Source organism: Leopardus geoffroyi, chromosome A3 (assembly GCF_018350155.1).
Source record: "Leopardus geoffroyi isolate Oge1 chromosome A3, O.geoffroyi_Oge1_pat1.0, whole genome shotgun sequence".
Lineage (NCBI taxonomy): Eukaryota > Metazoa > Chordata > Mammalia > Carnivora > Felidae > Leopardus > Leopardus geoffroyi.
In genome coordinates this window covers 5481174-5501113 of record NC_059336.1, presented here as the reverse complement: position 1 = coordinate 5501113, position 19940 = coordinate 5481174, and the positions used below count along the sequence as shown (strand labels likewise).

Here is a 19940-nt window from a genome sequence, read left to right as displayed (position 1 = left end):
GACACCAGACACCCAAACTCACCGGCGCCCCCCCAGCCCCCCTCCCCGCGGGCCACCGAAGGGGGGTGGGAACTCCCAGCCTGTAGCTGGTTTTGCCTTCGAGGACACGGGCAAAAGCCCAGGCGGGGAGTTGAGAGGAGCCCTCAGCATCCCCCAGGAAGACGAAGGGGACCCACTCAGGGGCCCAGGGGCGGCTCCAGGACCACAGCAGCTACAAACCACCCAGCGGCTGGAAGCCTTGGCTGCCATCCAAGCACTGACCCCTGCAGGGTTCAAGGCTGCTCTTTGAGTCCGGGTGAACACAGCTCGCCCTACCCAGTGGGAGCCCCTGGCTCACGGTGGAGTTCTCTCTGCCAGGGGCTGAGGGGCACGCACCCCCCCGGCCGCCCAAAATGGCCCCGGGGGACGGGTCTCTCCAGGTTTGAGCCTCCAGGCTGAGCGCGGCCCCCGGGATTAACATAAACCTTCCTCCCCTCAGTGAGTAAAACTCCCTGCTGCTCCCGCGCCCCCCCCCCCCCCAGGTGAACTCCAGTCTGGCCTCGGCGGGCACAGAGGCTGCGGCGGTCTCAGGCCTCAGCGAGGGCTGCGTCACCACCAAGAGCAGAGACCAGGGGCACCAGAGGCCCCGGTGACTCATCAGGCAGCTGCTGTCCCGTTACGTAAAGCAGAGCTCAGAGCCATTAGCCGATAGGAGATGAAATTTACATTTTGAATTAACTTGGATCATCAGAACGCTTCCTCTCGACCCAGGGAAATTAAACATCAAGTCGGAGGGGCTGTGGGCTGGGGAGGTAGAGGCCCGGCCAAGCATGCCAGATTGGCTTTTGGTTTTTCTTTTCTTTTCTTTTTCTTTTTTTTTTTCCAACAGGCTGCAGGCAAAAGGGGACAGGAGGACACCACTGCAAAGTCAGCCTCGGAGGCAGAGGGAGATGGAAAGTGGAGATACTCTTTCGCTCTTTTTCCCTGGACAGAAGCACAATAGACCTGCGTGGCAGAATTAAATTCTGACCTGTCTGGTTTCCTCCCTCTCTTCCTCTTCTAATAGTGGTTACTTATTGAGCACTTATTATGTTCTGGCACTTAGCTGAACGCTTTGGAGATAAGGCAGAGTGAATCTGTCTTCCCCTTGCCCCCCCTTCCTGATTCCCTCCCGCCCCGCCCCCCCCCACCGCCGCCCACATCCCTCGTGGGGAGGCAGCTGGAGGGAAGAAGAGACAGTTTTATTAACAATCAAGGCTCCCCGAGTTATGTTAGAAAATTTGTGAGTTTTTCAGACGCACTGCTCAGGAATGAGAGGCCCCAAAGTCCCGTCTGGCAACCAAGTTGCCAGCTGCCGGAAGCCCACTGCCCTCCCCCCGGTGTGTGTGAAGGGCCCTCCCTGGGGTTTGCACCGTCCTCTCTCCCAGCTGCCCGCGAGAGTCTGCATGGCTGTCCAAGTCAGAATAGCCCTCGCAGGCTGGGGTGAAGACAGCCGGCAAGCTGGAGATGTTGGCACCTTCCCGTGGCCTCTGGGTGTGTCTGTGACGGGCATCTCGCAGGATTGGTCCTTCCTGGAAAGAGACGGTATTCGCATGGCCTTCTAGCTTCGCGCTGTCCCTCACCGCCACCCCCACCCCCCAACAGCTCCTTGGGGTAGGTCCCTGATCTATAGGGCCTTCCTGGATCCGGGGGCGGATTGATCCCCAGGACAGGCTTATCACTCAAGTTGCCTTGGGTTGACTTGCTCCAATCTGAGGTCCTTCACATCCCGAACCCAGATGGGTCAGAGGAAGTTCAGCCTCCCCTGTGCCATGGGTGCTGGTTCTCGTAGGGAGGCATGTGCCCCGGGCCCCTCTATGGCGCGGGTTCTGTCACGGCGCAAACATGGGAGCAAGACCGGAGGCCGGAGGCTGGGCTGCTCACTGCTCACCGGAGGGTCGGTTTTTCCTGCTGTCGAATATGAGAGACTGTGTTCCTGATGAGCGAAATGCCTATGCAGCTCCCAGCTGGCCAGGCCTCCCTAGAATGGCAGGCCTCCAAAATCAATCCGTCACTTTCCAATGAATAGTTATTGAACGCCCTCTGACTGCCTCACATTTAGAGCCGGCCCAAGTGCTTAGGTGAGCTGATCAGGACTGTCCTTCCTAATGAATTGGTCCCACAGGAGCCTCTGTCCTTTTCCCAGGGTCACTGAAAAACTTCAAGCCTCCAGTTATCAGGAGCGCTATTTCCTGTGACCAAGAATCCACAGGCGCGCTTTTTGCCCCGTCCAGAATTCCTGGATGGCCAGCCTCCTGGTCCACCCCCCAGACTTTGTAATTCTGCCCGGGCAGCCGGGCACGTTTGCAGTTTGCATTTGCCTCCCTTCCCCCCTCCCTCCTTTTTTCCATCCATCAACCCAGCCCCTTATCCTTCTGCTTAACTGTCTGTTCCTACACCCTCCAACCATCTAGGCCTCCACACGTCCTCATCCACCCGATGGGCCACCCCCCCTCCACTTAGGGGCTCATCTGGCCTCCGTAGGGTCCATTAGACATAAACTCTGCAGCCGCCCTCGGTCCGTCCTTCCATCTTCTCAAGGTAAGGCAGCCACCAAGCTGTGAGGGCCAGAATCTGAATGAGCTCTGCCTCATGTTTCCACTCTACCCTGTACCTCCAAGACAAAGTAACGGCTAAGCCTCACAGAGCAGAAACACTGGATGGCTCCCAGAGGTGTAGACGCATTGCCACAAAGGTTCAGAGGAAGCAGCATTTGAGCGGTGCTGACGACATGAAGTCCAATGTGGAAAGCCGGGATCTAAAGGGCAAAATAGAGGGGTTCCAGGGGGACTCGGGGGGGGGGAGGGTGTGGACAAGGATCAAGGTGGGTGGAGGGTGGAATGTCGGGGGACGGGTGCACTGCAACTAGGGAGTAGGTGCCGTCTAGACGGTCGGGGGCTGAGCGGATGGAAATGTGGCTTGGTCAGCGCAAAGCGTGTGGATGGCGGGAAGAGGGCCACCCCCAGGCTGGAGCAGATTACGGAAAGCCAGGTCGTGCACCTGAGCTGGGATTCATTTTGTTAGTGCAGGGGGGAGACGGGAAGCTGATGATAGAAAGTTTGCGGTGGGAGAAGCCACGACCCAGAGCAGACCTTGAACTTATTTGCTTTGGGGTGCTGGCTGGTGCCCTCCTCGGCCTGGGGAGATGGGCCCAGACCCATCTGCTGGCCCAGGGCTCTCCCCGTCAAGCCCACATGGCAGAACTCGGCCAACAGGGATCTTGAACGACCCGAGCCCAGAACACGGGTTGGCGTCGGGAGCGGGACTGACCGTGGGCTCGCAAAATGCCGCCGTCCGTGGTCATTCCATAATGGTCATTGCAGTCCCTGCCTACATCCACCAAGAACAAAATGGCACAGGAAATTGAACAGCTTCCCAGGGTCTTGCCTCTGGCAGGGGAGACATCTAGGTCTTTTATGGTTTCAGACATAAGTGCTGGCCTGCTGCTATGCTAAAAATTTCAGCATCCGAAAAGTTCCAAGCTAATTTTCAGGGGGGAAATTAGGGGAGGAGTGTCTTTTAAAACTCAGAGAATCTTGTGTTTAAAAACTTGGTTGCCGGGGAAACTCTTTCTCCAATACTTCCTTGCCACTATGTTATAAATGAAACCCCCTAACTGAAGGGTAATTAAGGTAATTGGTAACACTGCTTGCAGAGAGAGAATGTGGCACAGCAGCTGGGGGGGAAAGGGGCCCCCAACTTTTTAGGGCACACACACCCCTGAGCCCTGGGGAAGCTGGGCTCATTACTGCACACAGGGGGCTTGATGGCACCTTTGGAGGAGAATATAAGCCAGGGAACAGCTGCACGCTGTGTTCTGTGAAAGGCCAAGCAAGTGATTGCTGAAAGGAAATCTTAAATGTCATGCTGCTACCCCGTTGGCTTCGAATAGGTGAAAAGCTCCGTGAGTCAGCTAATGAGCAGATTGTGAAGGCCGCAGTGTTCCGGCCCCCTGTGGCCGTGTTAATGTATGTGGTACCAGGCAGGAGCTGAAGCAGTTGTTATCTGCCACCTTCGGGAGGGAGGCAATTTAGCATTGAGTTTTTGGTCCCAGCCATCCAGCAATCCATCTGTCCATTCATCTAACTCTGCATCTGTTCATTCATCCAGTTGTCTGTCGGAACGTCCATCCACCCACCATCCATCCACCCGTCAGGCCCGCCAGCCACCCATTTGTTCATTCATCTACCTGTCTGTCTGTGTATCTGTCTTCCTGTCTGTCCCACTCACCATCCACCCAGCCATGTGCACATGCACACATCCAACAGAGATGGTAGGAAGGAAGGATGGAAGGAAGGAAGGAAGGAAGGAAGGAAGGAAGGAAGGAAGGAAGGATAAATGGTTGGATGGACGGATGGACAGATGGACGGACGGATGGATGGAAGGATGGATGGAAGGGTGGATGGATGGACAGATGGGTGGGTGGGTGGATGGATGGATGGATGGACAGATGCGTGGATGGATGGACAGATGGGTGGGTGGGTGGATGGATGGATGGATGCATGGATGGGTAAATGGATGGGTGAGTGGATGGGGGATGGAGAGATGGGTAGAAGGATGGGTGGGTGCATGGGTGGGTGGGTGGATGAATGGGTAAGTGGATGGGTGGATGGGTGGGCAGGTGGGTGGGTGGATAGATGGATAAGTGGATGGATGGATGGACAGACAGATGGAAGGATGGATGGATGGGTGGATGGATGGATGGATTGATGGATGGTTAGATGGATGGATCAATGGGCAGATGGATGGCTGGACAGATGGATGGATGGGTGGATAGATGGATGGATGGTTGGATGGATGGATGGATGGATGGATGGATGGATGGATTGATGGATGGTTAGATGGATGGATCAATGGACAGATGGATGGATCAATGGGCAGATGGATGGACAGATGGATGGATGGGTGGATAGATGGATGGATGGTTGGATGGATGGATGATGGATAAATACTCATTAATGAATGACTGAATACCCACTATCCATCTATCCACCTACCTTTATTTACTTGTGTAGGTATCTGTTCATTTATACATTCATCCATCTGTCCTCCACCCACCCATCCATCCATTTACCCTTTCCTCCCTCCCTCCATCTAGTTAGTAAACATGTACTGAGCACCCATATGGCTGGTGACAACGGCTGCCACTCAATGAGTGCTTACAGTGTGACAGGCACTTTCCAGGCATGCTACGTTAGCAGCCTTGGGTGTTATTATGATCCTCATTCTATAGATGAGGCAGTAGGGGTGTTCTTAGCGCTGGCAAGGGAGGGAGCTTGGATTTTCGCCCTTGTCTCCACCCCAGGTGCAAAGCCCTAGAGGGGGGGCCATGGGTTTGGCATCATCCATACACCAGCTTTACAACCCTCAGAGCAAGAGGTGAAGGAGGGTGGGGACGGAGAGCAAGAATGGAAGACCAGGAGGGAGACCTCCGTCTGAGGTTCCAGGAGCCAGAGGCTCTCAAAGACCCGGATCCAGCTGGCTGGCTCTGACCCTCCCCTCCAGTGCGCGTGCACACATATGCACACCACCCACCCGGCCCCCTCCCCCTCCCTCAGGGTAAATACTGCCAACGTGGTCAGGGAGCTGGTGCCAAGGTGAAAAGTCCATAGATTACAAACCCTCGTGGTGGAGGCCAAGCCCCTGGGAAATGTTGTTCTCAGAAGCTGAGACCTTTTCCCCAGTCAGCTTCTGGCTAGTCCCTCCACCCCTTCCCAGGGAATGCCAAGTAGGCGAGCTGGTGCCCCCAGCCTTGGCCTCTGCCTCCCCCTTCACCGTCTTCCAAGGTACCTTTCCCCCAGAGCGGGGCTGCTTGTTGGAGGACTTCCTAAATACCAGGGGGCCTGGGGCCACGCCAGAGTGGGGAGGGTCGGTCCAGCCAGCGTTCCACTGGGAGGGGGCTCACTGTTCTCATTCTCATTCACTTCTCTGTGCCTCGGCTCCCTCTTCTGTACAAGAGGGACAAAACTTACCTCTTAGTGGGAGTTCACAGAAGGGGCGCACGTCAGGTGTTCCGAATGAGCTTGGCACACAGTAAGCGCCTAATAAATGTCAGCTCTTTACGGCGATGGCCTCCTCTGTTCACTGCAGGCCTGCGGGGGAGAGCGTGTTGGACAGAGGGGCCCAGCCGTTGAGTCCGGCTGCGGGGCTGCTGTGCACGCCGTAGGCGGCCCGGGGGCCCGCTGAGCACCGGCACCTTGCAGAGGAGAGGGTCGGCCTGCGGTCGTGTAGATCTGGGAAGGCCACCCTGAGCCGACGTGGCAAGCCACAGTCCCGGGGGACACTGCCACGCTGCAGACACTGGTGGGAGCCGGGACCCGGGGAGGGGACGCCCCTCGGCGTGTCTTTGGGAACAGGTATTAGGAGCTCTACGTGGTCTGAAGGGACTGATGAACATTTGTTGAGGGAGGGCTGACCTGAGCCAGCTCCCTGCCACCAGTGACCCGCGCGCTGCCCCGTGTCAGGCAGACATTCAGTGCCACCCGTCGTCACATCCCGTACAGCAGGCCGCCTCTCTGGGCCCCCCAGGCTCCCCTCCGCCGCAGCCGTGACATCAGTGTCCAGCTTCTGGGGCTCGGGGGGGTGGGGGACTTGCCAAGGTCCCCGGATGCCAAGAGCAGGGCCGCGTTTGAACCCCGGTGTGTCTGAGCCCAGAGGGGCTCTCTGCCTTCCAGCCGTCGGCGGACCCCGGGGAGACAGGCGTGGGTCCCCCCAGCGCTTTGCAGATGCTTCCAATGGTTGGGTGGCGGTCTGAGCGCCCAGCCACCGCTTGTTGAGTGTTAGCCCCAGGGCGGGCTCCGGGACTCCTGGGCAAGCCCGCCGTGCGGCCCTGGGCTTCGGGCAGCAGTTTCCGTCGGGGGTCCCTGCCCAGGGTTGGACTCTGAGGACGCCTTGGAACTGCTTCCCGAGCCCAGAGCTAAGCCTGGAACATTTGTCCCTTCCTGGATAAGCAAGCCTAACACCTGCCCCCTGGCGGGTGCTTGCCAGGGGCACAGCGCGGTGCTAGTTACCCTCAGCGCCCCCGTGGGTCCCCCGGAAAGTCAAATGTGCCTCCGTTCTCACGTTGTGTACGAGAGACAGAGGGGAGTTGGCCAGGAGGACCACCTTCTCCGTCCTTCCTGCATCCATCCCCAGATGATGCCACGTCCCTCCTGCCTCCGCTCCCCCCACCTCCCACCCAGGTAGGCAGGCAGACGGGGCGGGGAAACTGAGGCTCAGAGCTGGGAAGAGGCAGACCTGAGGCTCCCAAGTCTGGGTGAGTCATCCAAGGTCACCCAGAGCCTCCGCCGCAAGACGACAACAGTGTTTTGACTTCGGGTCAGGCCCTCCTTCCATCCCGCCGCGCTGCGAGGGGAGGGAGGCGTGGGGGCCGCCGGGGGCCTCTTTAATTCATGAGTTACTGGCAAAGGCACAATCTCGGGGGAAGATTGATGACTGGCTGCAGGTATTGGTGGGCGGATTCATAAAGCTGTCGGCAGCGGGCCGTAAATCAGATGAATATTCAAGATTCCGCCTCGGGAGCAATTCTCCAGCTCTGGCAATAACAAGACGGATATGCCGCAGGAAGGCGGGCGCGGTGGCCTCAGGAGCCCCCGCGCGAGGCTCTTTCCACTTGCACAGAACTTCTGCTTTGCCTGGGGAGCTTGGGCGGCTCGAGACAGAGAGGAGATCATGGGCCCCAACCCCAAAAAGCAGACCCCTTTTGACAGATACGGTTTTGGCTTTTTTTTTAATCACTAAGGTCTTTACATGCAGTGAAATACACAGGTCTTAAGGGGAAAGTGGGCTGAGTTTGGACACCTGTGTGTGACCACCACCCGGATCAAGATCTAGAACATTCCATCATCACCCCCCAGAAAGTTCCCTTGGGCCCGGCGCTATGCATCCCACCTCCCCGAGCCCCCAGGCAACCACTGATCTTCTTTCTGTCACTGGTGGAAGGTTGTGCCTTATCCAAGGCGGACAGACTTCTGGGGTCCCTGCCCAGGGGTGGGCTCATTGCCCACCTGGGTTCCTTCTCCGGGTCCAGGTTAGTGTTCTGCTCAGCCTTGTGGGGGGGGGGGGCGGAATGCATTACCGGGACCCTCTCGTGCATGGCTGCGTGGCCCCCTGGAAACCTTGGCCACGGCGGGTTGAACCGTTCGCCCAGTGTGGCTGCCTGGCCTGTTCCCAGCTCTGCCCGTGTGGGGCAAGGCAACTGGATGCCCGTACTCAGCTCTCTGGGGACCTCCTCTTGGAGGTGGTGCTGCTGGGCCCAGAGGCACATGTCTGCTGACCTGTGCAGGGAAGCGCCCCACAGATTTCCAAGTGCGTGAGATGTTGGTGCCCACCGGCCCAGACCAGCATCTCACAGGCGCTTGGCGGTCTGTTGTTGGACCCCCTCCAGCAGGTGTGTGGGGGCATCGGCACGGCACCGTCCTCCGTGTGATTCGGAGTCTCCACTGGTCCTGCGGAGGCAGGCTTTCCCCTCCCCTGACCAGCCCACGGGGGCGCAGCTCGGCTCCGGCTGAGTTCAGGGGCTCAACGCCTAGGCTCCACCTTCCACGCTGAAGCTTCTTCCCGGGGGCCGCTGAGGCCCAGCTCAGACGGGTCCTTACAAAGCTGTCCCCCGGCTGCCCTCTGCACCCAGGATATAACCCCGACTCCTCCTGTGCTTGGCCGCAAGGCCCTGGGGGATCCCACCCTGGCCACCCCTCTGCCCTCAACTCGGGCCACAGTCCCTCCTGCCAAGCTGGCTGCGGCCTTCTGGCTCGGGTCAAGTGCACTGGCTGCTCCTTCTGCCTGGAGAGTCGTAGAGGTGGGGTCTGCGTTTTCACCCCTGCCCCACTTTGGGGTCCCACAGCCTTGTTTTCAGGGAACCCCTGAGGGTGTAGAGGCTTCAGAGAGCCCTGCCGCCCTGCCATGTGTCGGTCCCGTCTGTCTGTAGACAGGGGGGGGGCGGGGATGGGGGGACCCTGGGAGGGGTCACCGTTGCCTCCTGCAGCAGTCAGCTTGCTGGCTGTGGGTTAGGTGCTGTGTGCCGTCGCTGCCCCCACCGTGATCCTCACCTGGAAACTGAGGTCACCGTAATGCCAAAGACCCCCCCTCCCCCCCGCCCTTCCCAGTCTCCAGCCTCTCTGAGGACTGGAAACCCTGAGTGGTCTGGCATCTTGCCTGGTAAGGGAGCCCTGGGCCGGCTTCGGGCAGAGGCCAGCCTCCTTGAAATGCCTCCCTCTGGGGATTCACACCCTCCCAGTAAGGCAAAAGGAAGGCTCTTGCCATTTCCTCTTCTGGAGAACATTTCCCCGCTCCCCGGCTGCCAAGATGAACTTCTCTGCTAATTCTGGGCTCTATTATTTCATTGGTATCAGCTGGCACCACAGGCAGATATGAAGTTCATACTTTGGAAGGACCCGTCGGCATCCCAGAGGCCAGAGCCCCCCCCCCCCCGCCCCCCGCCCCAGGGTGGGGAAAGCCAACACTCACTTTGTCCGCAGCAATGCCCTCCCCCTGGTGTTCTGTCCTGGGGTGGGCGTGTTGACAGAGGACCCTCTCCCCACCACCCCTGCCCCTGCAATCTCTCCCCAGGGCTGCAGGCACTAACACCCTAGTGCCTGGGGAGGGGAAATGTCCCGGGTTATCCCTCCCCGGCCCTTCCAGCAGCCCCGATTTCTATGCATGAAACCCAGTGCCACCCACCAAGCCCTCGGACCAGCTCCCCAAAAGGCAGTCACCCCAGCTTTCTCCCCACCGAGGGAAAAGTTTCTTGTCCTAGACTTTCAAAGTCCAAGAAAGAACCTTAGCAACACAGGCACGTCCACGGGCAGACATGTGCGTCATGGAAAACTTGGAGGCTGGTGATTGGGACATCTCTGCTGCAGCGAGCCAGGCCCCCGAACGCTTGAAAAACAACATAATGTATTCCTGTCTGCAGCTCTGAGCAAAAGCTCATTTCGTGTCTTGTGTTTCCATTTCCTGAGGATTAATAGGTGTGGAGGGGGACTCGGGCTTCGTGCCGAATATTTATTTAGTCAATATACACATCAATTTAGCAAATTAGAGATTGCAAGCCATTTCTAAGCAATGCTGTAAAAATAATAGCTGTACTTTAAACTTGTAATGGATTTTGGTGTGGGTGGGGGGGGTGACTACGTGCCTGGTACTTTATAAGCACAGAGTTTAGTTCTCCTTAAACTTCAGCAAATGTCTGAGTCATTGTGGGTGTTTGTTAAGAAAGCAGACATCTCAAGCCCGTCGTCTGGGGTACGCGGAAGGGGGTCTGGGGTGGGGGCTCTGAAACACACTTGGAGAAGCCAGAGTGGGCTCTGGGCGGAGGGACCCTGCGTGTAGACCCCGGCCGTGCTCCTTCTCGCCGGGGGACGGGGTTCTCGGCACTGCTGACCTTTGGGGCTGGATGGTTCTCTGTCACGGGGAGGGGGCTGTTCTGGGCCTCAGAGGATGTTTCTGGCAACATCCCTGGCCGCCCCCACCCACCAGATGCCATTAGCAGCAGCCCCAGTTGTGGTGATCACTGATGTCTCCAGAAATGGGCCCGTGTTCCCTGGGGGCGGGGGCACGATTTCCCCCCGTTGGGAATTACCGGTAAACAGCAAGGCTCTCAGACCCTCTGAGCCTCAGTTTCTTCCCAGAGGCCCCGCTTCTGCAGCGCAGTGAGAGCGTGGCTGCTGCCCACGAGGGCTCAGGGACCAGCAAGGACTCGCCCAGGGGCATTCAGCCAGCGCCCGGCTGAGCTGGGGGGGTGCAAGCCGTGTCCTGCTTCTTGGAATGCTCAAGGGCTTCTGCTCTGCCTCCGTCAGCCAGGGGGCTTTCTGCCCCTCCGTCTCCCCTGCTCTCTCTCAGCACCGCTGCTCTCTTGCCGGGACTTCACCGACTGTCTCCTGCTGGGATGGGGACCCTGTGAGTCGCCCCTCCTGGCTTCTGCCGTCCTGGCCCACGGTGTCGATGAATCAAAGAATGATAGAATGGCTCCCCTGAACGGTTGCCAAGGCAGAGCCGCTGACTGCCCCACATCATCTACTTTCCCCATCTTCTCCAGGAACGAGGACCCCGATTTTTAGCTCCTGGGCACATGGATGTGTGACTGAGTGCCGGCCAATGACATGTAAGTGGAAGTCTGGTGTGTGGCCTTCCAGGAAGTTTCCTCACAGAGAGAGAACAAGTCCTTTCTCTTTCTTGATGGCTGGAATGAGGATGTGAGGGCTGGAGCACAAGCAGCCACCTTGGTCTGTGAAGTAGAAGCTCTGTGTTGAGGATGGAGGGACAACGAAGTCGAAGGGACCTGGGCGCTGGTGACTTCTGGTTTGATTTCTCTGTTCCACATATCACACTGAATCCTAACCTACGTTCTAGGCTTCGGGGAGTGGCCAGGACGGAGGAGGGAGCAAATGTTGTTTCTTTCTGTTCGGGCTGCTCCCACATCAATGGGTGGCATGGGGTCTGGCAGTCAGAAAGAGTTCCCACCTACACTGTCAAGTCAGGTCCCCCCCGAGCTCCCAAGGTCAGAGGGGAATCTGAGGTCCTGGGAAAGAGGCAAAGTGCTGAGGAGCAGAGGCAGGACACAGGAGTGAGAAATGGGCCGGGCTTCCAGCCTTGAGATGCCCACTCGAGAGCCAATGTTTCTTACTTGTCATTACTGCTTCTCTGACTTCCACTCAAGTACTCCATTCATTCACTCGTGCATTCATGCAATGAATGCCACGCTAAGCCTGCCGGAGGCCGGGGCCTGGAGCCTGGATGCTAAGGATTACAGCTTCTGGAATCCTGGAGCGAAGCCAGCTAGTCGGGGGAGACAGAACACGAAGCAGCGAACGGGGAAGGGGACCGGGGGTTAGAGTGGGCTGCTTGGCTGGAAATGAGGGGAGGCGCAGTTGAGGGTGTCTGAGCGGGGGCAGCTGTGGGTGGGAGAGACAGGAAACACGCCGTGGGAGGTGACAGGTGTGGAAGGAGGGCCGCAGGGAGCCGCCATGGCGTCGGCAGAGGGACCAACCTGTGCAAAGGCTCGTGAATGGGGAGTGTTGCAGGGGGGGATGATAGGCGGCCAGAAGGCTGGAATGGGGGGGGGCAGCCTTGAAAGCGATTCAGTTAGGGCCTCAGGTCAAGGGGACCCCCGTCAGGGAATTATCCAGGAGGGCTGGAACCACATAAGCGCCCGCCTGGGGCTTTGCACGCTGTGGCTGGTTTTCTCCGCAGCCCCTTGGGTGCCCTGGGCACCTGCCCGTGACTCTGGGAGCTGGAGGCTTTCTCAGACCACTCGAGCAACTCCTCCCACATGTGGGGCAGGCCGTCCACACACCCCCACGCCCCCACTGGGCGCAGCTCTCAACCCATTTTATTGGGCCCATTTTACCAGGAGGAAAATCGAACTGAAGCCCAGGGAAGCTAAGTCATTTGATCAACGACACACAGGATGTGGCAGCCAGGACTTGGATCCGGAGAGGCTGTGTGTTGACAACCTGCCCTGTGGCATAGGTCCTACTTGGTTCTGATTTTGACTTGAAGGCCCCGCCAAGCTCAGGGTAGACCCCGTCCTTCAGCTGTGGCAAGCACTTGGGGACTTTGTCACGAGGGCTGGGTTTGGGTAAGAGAGAGGAGAGGAGGCGTCAGATTCCGGCCAACAGACCTGGAAACGCAGATAGTATGTCGGCAAGGCGGAGAAGCAGCAAAGACAGCCCCTAGATTCTTGGCTTCGAACAGCAGGCAGGGCCAGGTGGGGCCGGACCACCCCGAGGCCCCTTCTTTGTTCCGACATCCTGCTCACGGAGGAAAATCACGAGACGTGTTCCACAGTCGCGCCCAACGCTTTAACCCAATGGCTGCTCCCCCGGGAGTGGGCTTTCCGAGGATGGCCACCTCCTAGCAGCACCAAGGGGGCTCGGCTGTGACACGGGCGGGCTCACCGCGGGTGCCCACGTGGGAACACAGAGCCACCCTAACATCGGAAGCTGACTTTTACAGGGATGCCCGTGTGGGGGCGCCTGGGGGGCTCAGTCGGTCGGTTAAGCGTCCGGCTTCGGCTCAGGTCACGATCTCGCGGTTCGTGGGTTCGAGCCCCGTGTAGGGCTCGGTGCTGACGGCTCGGAGCCCGGAGCCTGCTTCGGATTCCGTGTCCCCCTCTCTCTCTGCCCCTCCCCCATTCATGCTCCGTCTCTCTCTGTCTCAAAAATAAATAAATGTTAAAAAAAAAAATGGGTGACCGTTTTTTAAAAGCATTTTAAAGTAATTCCATTGCGTGCATGCAGTTTTTGGCTGCTCAGGAAAGCGATCCTCAACATGGTTCAAGGGTATTTGTGCAGGGGGGAGTGGGGAGAAACGGGGATGTTTAGGACTTGCGGAAATTGGGAACGAAGCGGGGGCTGTGAGAAAGGGAAGAGTTTGGAGAGACAGCACGCCAGGCAGGGGACCGACGGAGACAAAGGACAGGAGGCAGAAAAACGACTGACCGTGTTTGGCCCTGGCCGGTAGGGTGGCCCTCTGAGCCCTTCTAGAAGATGCCGGGGCATGGGCCAGGCTGGAGGCTGATCAGGCTGGGAAAGGAGTTACGGGTTCACCGAACGTAGCAGTGTGACCCCTCAGGGATGACAGGTGGGGCGTGAAAACTGATGCTTCTCTCTCAGAGGGGCTTTGGTTTTATTTAATCTGATCCAACACGTTGTCACTGAGGACCCGCCATGTACAAAAACTTCATGAAGACACGATGGGGAGCCAGACAGACGTGGCCCCTGCCCAGGGGGCACCCGCTCTAGTGGGGCAGCTAAGAGCCCAGTGTGAGGTCACCCTTGGGCAGGCCCCTCTAGGGAGCAGGCTGAAACCTGGGGAGCGAACTGCCCTCAATCCCGTGGGTTGTTCTGGAAGGCAGACAGACACATTCTTGCTGCCTTGAGGAACCTGCTTGACTACCATCTTTCTCCATCCAGAAAGGGGTTCCTCAGTTTGGGACTGACTCAGACAGAGGACAGAGGGCCCCCGGGCAGCTTGGGTGTCCCTCTGCATGTGTCCCGTGAGCAGAAGGCAGCCGTCAGGATTTCACTTCTTCTTTGTCCTGAGCCATTCGGCTCCAGCTGAGCACGCTCAGTTGAACCCGAGTCCTTTGGAGCAAGGCTGCACCTCCTTGGAAGGCCCAAAGGGGGCGCCCCCATCACGCAAGCACATCTGTGCCCAAGACGTCTCCTCCCCACCGAGCAGGTGGTTTGTCCTGAGATTTCTTACGATTACAGACACACTGGACCTGTGAGGAGCTCTAATAAATATGAATTTCTCCAATTTGTCACATTTCCACGGATGTTCTAGCACTTGAGCAGCTGGGGCTCAGGGATGCGAGACCCACTCCTTAATTGGTCCCTAACTTAATTCTTGACCCTTCAGCGCTTTCTTGCTCGGTGTTTTTCCTTCAGGCTGTGCACATGGGCATACAGACAAAGCCAGGGACTTCTACAGTTTGGGACCGGAAGGGACCTTTAAAGAATAACCAGCCCCTGTCGGGCTCTGTGAGCCAGACGTTGTTCTAAATGTTTGACCGGCGCTCACCCTCTTGTCAAACTGTCCACCCTCCCGCCCAGGGCAAGCGACCGCAGGACCCACAGAGGAGGGGACGCGCCTTCCTGCTTGATTTCTTCCAGGGATGGGGAGCTCACTCCCCGTTCCTCACGCGGCAGCAGAACACCTCTGTACCCAACAGTGATGAGCCCCTCTCTGAGTCCTCAAGGGCTCCAAGTTTGTCTCAGAAAACACTCGAAGTCACCCTCGTTGTGATAAAGACAGCCCTTCGTGGGTCCAGACACTCCTCCCTCGATCCCGCTGTGCTGCTGTGGGTGACTCCACTCTTGGTCACCCGACCCAGTGCCTGAAACAGACCTCGGGGAGGAAGGCATCCTCTGGGGTTTACAGAATTCCGGACCTCGTTCGATATTAAGCAAGGAGGAAAAAGAAGCAGGGAGAAGCATTCCTCTCTCGAAGGGCGCTCACTCCAACGGGCCCGGACCCTTGAGCTGGCTCTGCGGATGCCAGTGTGTCCCGAAGAGGCTGGGGGGCGGGGGGGAGTTCTGCCTGCTTGGGAGTGGTGACAAAGTGGCCCACACATGGCACTCGCCGTGGGCCACGTGTGTCTGAGCCTCCCAGAAACTGCCCAGGGAGGTGTGGACCGGCTGCCCCACACGTGCACCTGACCCGTGGGGATATGGGGAGGACTGAATGAGAAAACACACACAAAGAGCTTGGAACGAGGCCTGGCAAACACCTGAGAAATGCAGCCCGTGAACAGTCCCGTTTAACAGATGGGGAAATCGAGGCCAGGGAGGCTAAGCAATCAAGCCAGGAATACGATGGGGCCTCCTGAGCCCCGGTCCGCATCCTGGATGTTAAAACCCTGGACGCTAGCCCAGACCCCTCGGGGAATCAGGTGCATGATACAGATGATAAAAATGAGATGCTTCTGGAGGCCGCTCCGGAGAGACGCTTTCTGAGTGCCGTCCGTTAATGAGCGGCTATCATTGTTCTCTCTGGGGACACTATGACCGGGGACACTAGACCTGGCCTGAGGCCAAACGGGGAGGCAGGACTCGAACTCAGGTCTCTCAAACAACCACACAGTACTGTCCTTACTGCTACTTCCTCGTGGGCAGAACAGGCAGGCTCTACCCTAAGGCAGCACCCTTTGCGGTGACACCCCATGGCATGCCCAGAGGTGGCTGTAGCTCATGCGGCATCACCAGGAAGGGCAGGGCTACCTTTGGTGGCCAAAGGGAGTCACAGGGAAATACGTGGGCTCAAACCCTGCAGTGAGGCCCTCAGCTGAGCACCTGCGACCAGTTGCCTCCCTGCCCTGAGCTCAGCTTCCCGAATTGGATTATTGTGCCTGTTTCGCCGAGAACACCGTGGCACAGGTGGGAATGAACCCAGCCGGTGAGGCTCCCGGTCGGTCGCGGGTCCTCCCCGCCGCCACGGCCGCCGGAAGATGCACCAGCTGTGTTCCGACCGGGGCCTGGACCCGGGTGAGAGCTTCCGTGCAGAGGAGGCCTGTCTAGGGCAGGGGTCCACGCTGGGGCCATTGCCCTAAGCGAGTTTCTGGCCCACTGGGCTCCCAGGCTTTGAGGGAGCAGCTCTGTCCCCAGGAAAGCCTCCAGGTTCAAACTAGCCGAGGGGCAAAGCCAAGCCACCGATGCAGCCGAAGAGCATTGCCCCACCCTTGGCCTTGGGGAGTTTTGGGGAGTTTTGGGGAGTTTTGCTGTCCTGGCAGGTGGCGATGAGGTCCACCCAGTTTTCCCCTCGCTGCCTCCCTCCCTGCTTAGACAGGGCTTTGTGAGGCCTTGTTTTTTTTTTTTTTTTTTTTTTTTTTTTTTTTTTTTTTTTTTTTCACCCAAGTCCCGAGCAGTGTGGGCAGAGCTTGGACAGGGTGCGGGTGCTGTCCCCAGCTAACCCAAAGCCAGTGTCTCTGACAGCTTGGAAGTTTCTAGCAAGAGATCCAGCCTGAGCTGGTTCCATTAATCATTCCCTGTAGACTTGACCTGGTGAATTCTCCAGGCCACAGGAGAGCCCAGGCCCTAGCTGTGAGCATTACAGTGGGGGCGTTTTGGTGACGGCTCCAAGGGAGGAGGGGGTTCGAGGTCAGTGGGGAAGGAGTGAGCTCCCTCCCGTGCCGGGGGTCACACCCCCTGCCTCACATGGCCGAGAGCCACGATGGGGTGGGTTGAGACCAGACAAGAAATGGGCAGGTGCATCCAAGCTGGGCAGGGGTCCCCGCGGAGACCGGGATGCCTCTGTTTATTAACCCAACACTCCCCGAGTGCCCGGTGGGAAGGGATGTGCTGGCTGCAGACATGATGAAGAAAGAAAACCATGGTCAAGGCCGGTAAGATAAAGAAAGAAAGGCTGTGTTCACGGAGCACTTACCACCCCTCAGGCCCCGTCCCGCGTGCCCCAGAAGTGGGCGGAGCGGTCCCTGCCTCCACTCTGTGGCTCAGCAAGGTTGGCCCCACGGCCAGGGTTCCCACGCTGACAAATGGCGGAGCAAGTTTGAACCGGGCGTCCAGCTCCAGGGCCTGAACCCTGAGCCCCTGAGCCACTTCTGAGCCGCCGTGGGAACAGTCCTGGGAGGGAGATCGAGAACAACCCCAGTCCGATGACCAGTTTCCCATGACGTGGTGCATGGGACGGCTGGGGACTCCTGGGGACGTGCAGGTCCTGGAGACCACTGGTGGCCAGGACCCAGACCCATTAATAGCAGCTGGGGGGCAGGCGAGGGGGCTTCCCTGGGAGGCAACTGGGCAGAGGATGGGGTATGAGGCCCGGGTGGGGAGCTGGACCCGCCCACCACACCGCCTTGTCACCCCAGACCCACGACGACGACGGCCCAACAAGGCTGTCTCCGACGGGGACCGACCAGCAGGTGAATGCCAATTCCAAAGCCACAGGCAGCACCAACATGGTCCCTCCGTGGGGGTGAGGGACACGAGCCTCCCGCCTGGAGGAGGGACACCTGAGTCGAGTCCTGGTGCCACCTGAAGAAGCAGGAAGGGCGTCCCGTGAGGCGGAAGGTCGTGTAGAGTTGCTGAGGCAAGTGCAAGGTCAAAGCGTGCCCCGCATGGAGGCAGCCGCGGGGTCTGGCGTGCAGAGCTGGGGGCAGGGAGCAGGGAGGTGAGGGAAAGGGTGGAGGCCCACGTCTGGCTGATCCCGGGGTCCATGGTGAGCCACTGAGGGATGTGGCAGGGAATGCCAGCAGCCGCATTTCCCCCAGTCCCTTGGATGCTGGGTGGAGAACAGATCGAGGGGCAACAAGAAAGTCAGGGGGAAGGCTGCTGGAGGGGCATGGCCGGGCCAGGGCTGGCTTTGGAAGTGAGGGAACGGGCAGCTTCGAAGGCTCTAGCAAGTGAATGTTGTCAGGACCTTCCCCAGGAGACTTCTCTAGAGAGATCTACGTGGGTCCTGGGGAGGGCGGGATGAGCAGGGGTTGGGGACACGGAGAACCACCAGGCCAGGCCCGCCCTGCTCCTGGGGCACCGGGAGGGGGCCAAGACCCCAGACCTGGTTCTGAGGAACCCCTCTCACCCAGGAGCGGGGAGTCTGCCTCAGGGCGGCCAGAAGGGCCAGCTGGAGGGGGGCCGGGCGGGCTCAGCGTGGGGGGCACGCTTGGGGTGTGCAGGCAGGCGGGGCTGGGATCGGGGCCTGGGGGCCGAGGGCAGAGAGGACGTTCGGGCTGGGCCTGGAGTGTCAGCAAGGGAGAGGGCGGGGCAGGGGCAGGGGCAGGGGCCAGCCCCCAGCTCAGGCAGGAAAATCTCCGGGCCTGGCCCGAAGCCAGAATCAGCCAGAAAAATCAATGCTTAACCTGGTGACTCCCACAGGGACATTGGCCACCACGTCAGCATGTGGACTGAGACCTGGGTCTTTGTAAATACCCCAGCAGGGAGTGAAGTCCCCGCCCAAAGCCGCCTGCCCGTCCACAGGCAAGTTCATGTGCTTGTCTCCACGCGAGGGGCGCTTGGCAGTGAGGCCAAGGGAAGTAGTCAAAGACCATGAGACATTCACAGCGCACCCCCATCTTTTGGGGGCCCGAGTGCAGTCTTTGGGGGGTCGAAGAAGCAGCCTGGCTGTGAGGGCCTCACCAGGGGGATCGCAGTCCCCTCTCACAGGAGGAAGGGGACAGGACCATCGGGATGGGCACAGGGACTGGGGGTTCGGGGGGCAGGGAGGGTGAGGGACCAGCCGCTGTCACAGTTCGGAGGAAGGAGCAAGCCGTGAGCCAAGCCCCACTTCTGCCCAGGCGTGAGGCCAGGTGGGCTAGGACCCCCTGTCACGGACCAGGAACCCCGAGCTCAGGGGGTCCCTCGCCCCCCCGCCGGCTCTCTGGATGCCGCACACGGGGCTGGGGAAGCGACGCGTCTCTCAGGAGCTCGCCCTCTGCTTTTCCTTCTCTGCCAAACAAACAACTCTCACCTGTCCGTCAGCCTATCCAAGAACGTCAGCTGTGGGTGCCCTGACCCCCCACGGCCACCCGCGAGGCTGGGGCAGGTGGGAAACCGGGCACAGAGAAGGTGCACACTCGCCCACAGCCGCCCAGCCTGGGGGAGGGTCTGAACCACCGAGGCCGCTCTGGGGCAAAGCCTCTGCCGGCAGGACAAGTGGACCAGGAGGCCTCGATTTACCCTGCGGCACTGGGCCAGGAGCTGCTCCTTCTGGTTTCTGGGCCCCCGGGCTTCGTGCGACGCGAGTCACAGAGTCCACCAACTATAGCGGGCATCAGCCCTCGGGGAAGGGGCCTCAGAACGCTGATTCCCAGGCCACCCCCTGTCTTATCTGCACGGCACCTCTGGGCCCGGGGCCCCGGAGCCGGCATTTCTAGGAGTCCACTCTGGCATCGGGGGATGGGCAGTACGGGCTGGGCCCCAGCACGGCCCGACTTGAGGAGACAGCCAGTGCCTTGGGCTGAAGGCAGAGGGCCCCCCAAACTGTGGCATGGAATTCATAGGACAGAGAAGTCAATGTGGACTCAGGGAAGGGACCGTGACCAGGAAGCCTCCGTGGTGAAGGTGGAGGTTGGGTGGGGCCTGAACGGTGAGGGTTGAAAGGAGGGAGCATCTGCGTGGAGGCCAAGCTAAGGCCCAGAGGCTGGAAAGGGATGTTTCTGGGCTGGTCAGGTCTGGGGAGCGAATGGGGGGCGAGGTGTAAGGCAGTGAGGACGAGTGGTGAAGCCAGATCTTGAAAGGGTCTGAATGGTAGGCTAATCGTCCAGGTTTCCAGCCCCCAGTGGACATCAGTCCCCTGTGGGAGGTCGTTCGTTCATTCATTCATTCGTTCATTCATACCTGTGAAATGAGACCCTGGAAACGAGCCAGCCAGAAAAGACAGGGAAAGGAAGCCGCAGGGAGAGCATGTGCAAAGGTCCTGGGCCAGGACAGATAGACCCCAGTGACCCCCGCAGGGACTGGACAAAA

General features: G+C 59.1%; 1 long non-coding RNA gene across 2 annotated transcripts; it reads right to left on the bottom strand.

Moving 5' to 3' along the window:
* Positions 1–1209: 1209 nt before the first annotated feature.
* On the bottom strand, positions 1210–9588 carry LOC123579949. 2 transcript variants are annotated; one of them, XR_006703025.1, is made up of 3 exons: positions 9484–9588; positions 5991–6110; positions 1210–1550 (listed from the first exon to the last, which is right to left on the bottom strand). It is a non-coding gene; the product is annotated as an uncharacterized LOC123579949 (long non-coding RNA). The 2 variants fall into 2 exon arrangements; XR_006703026.1 differs by lacking the exon at positions 9484–9588 and adding an exon at positions 8295–8759.
* Positions 9589–19940: the final 10352 nt, after the last annotated feature.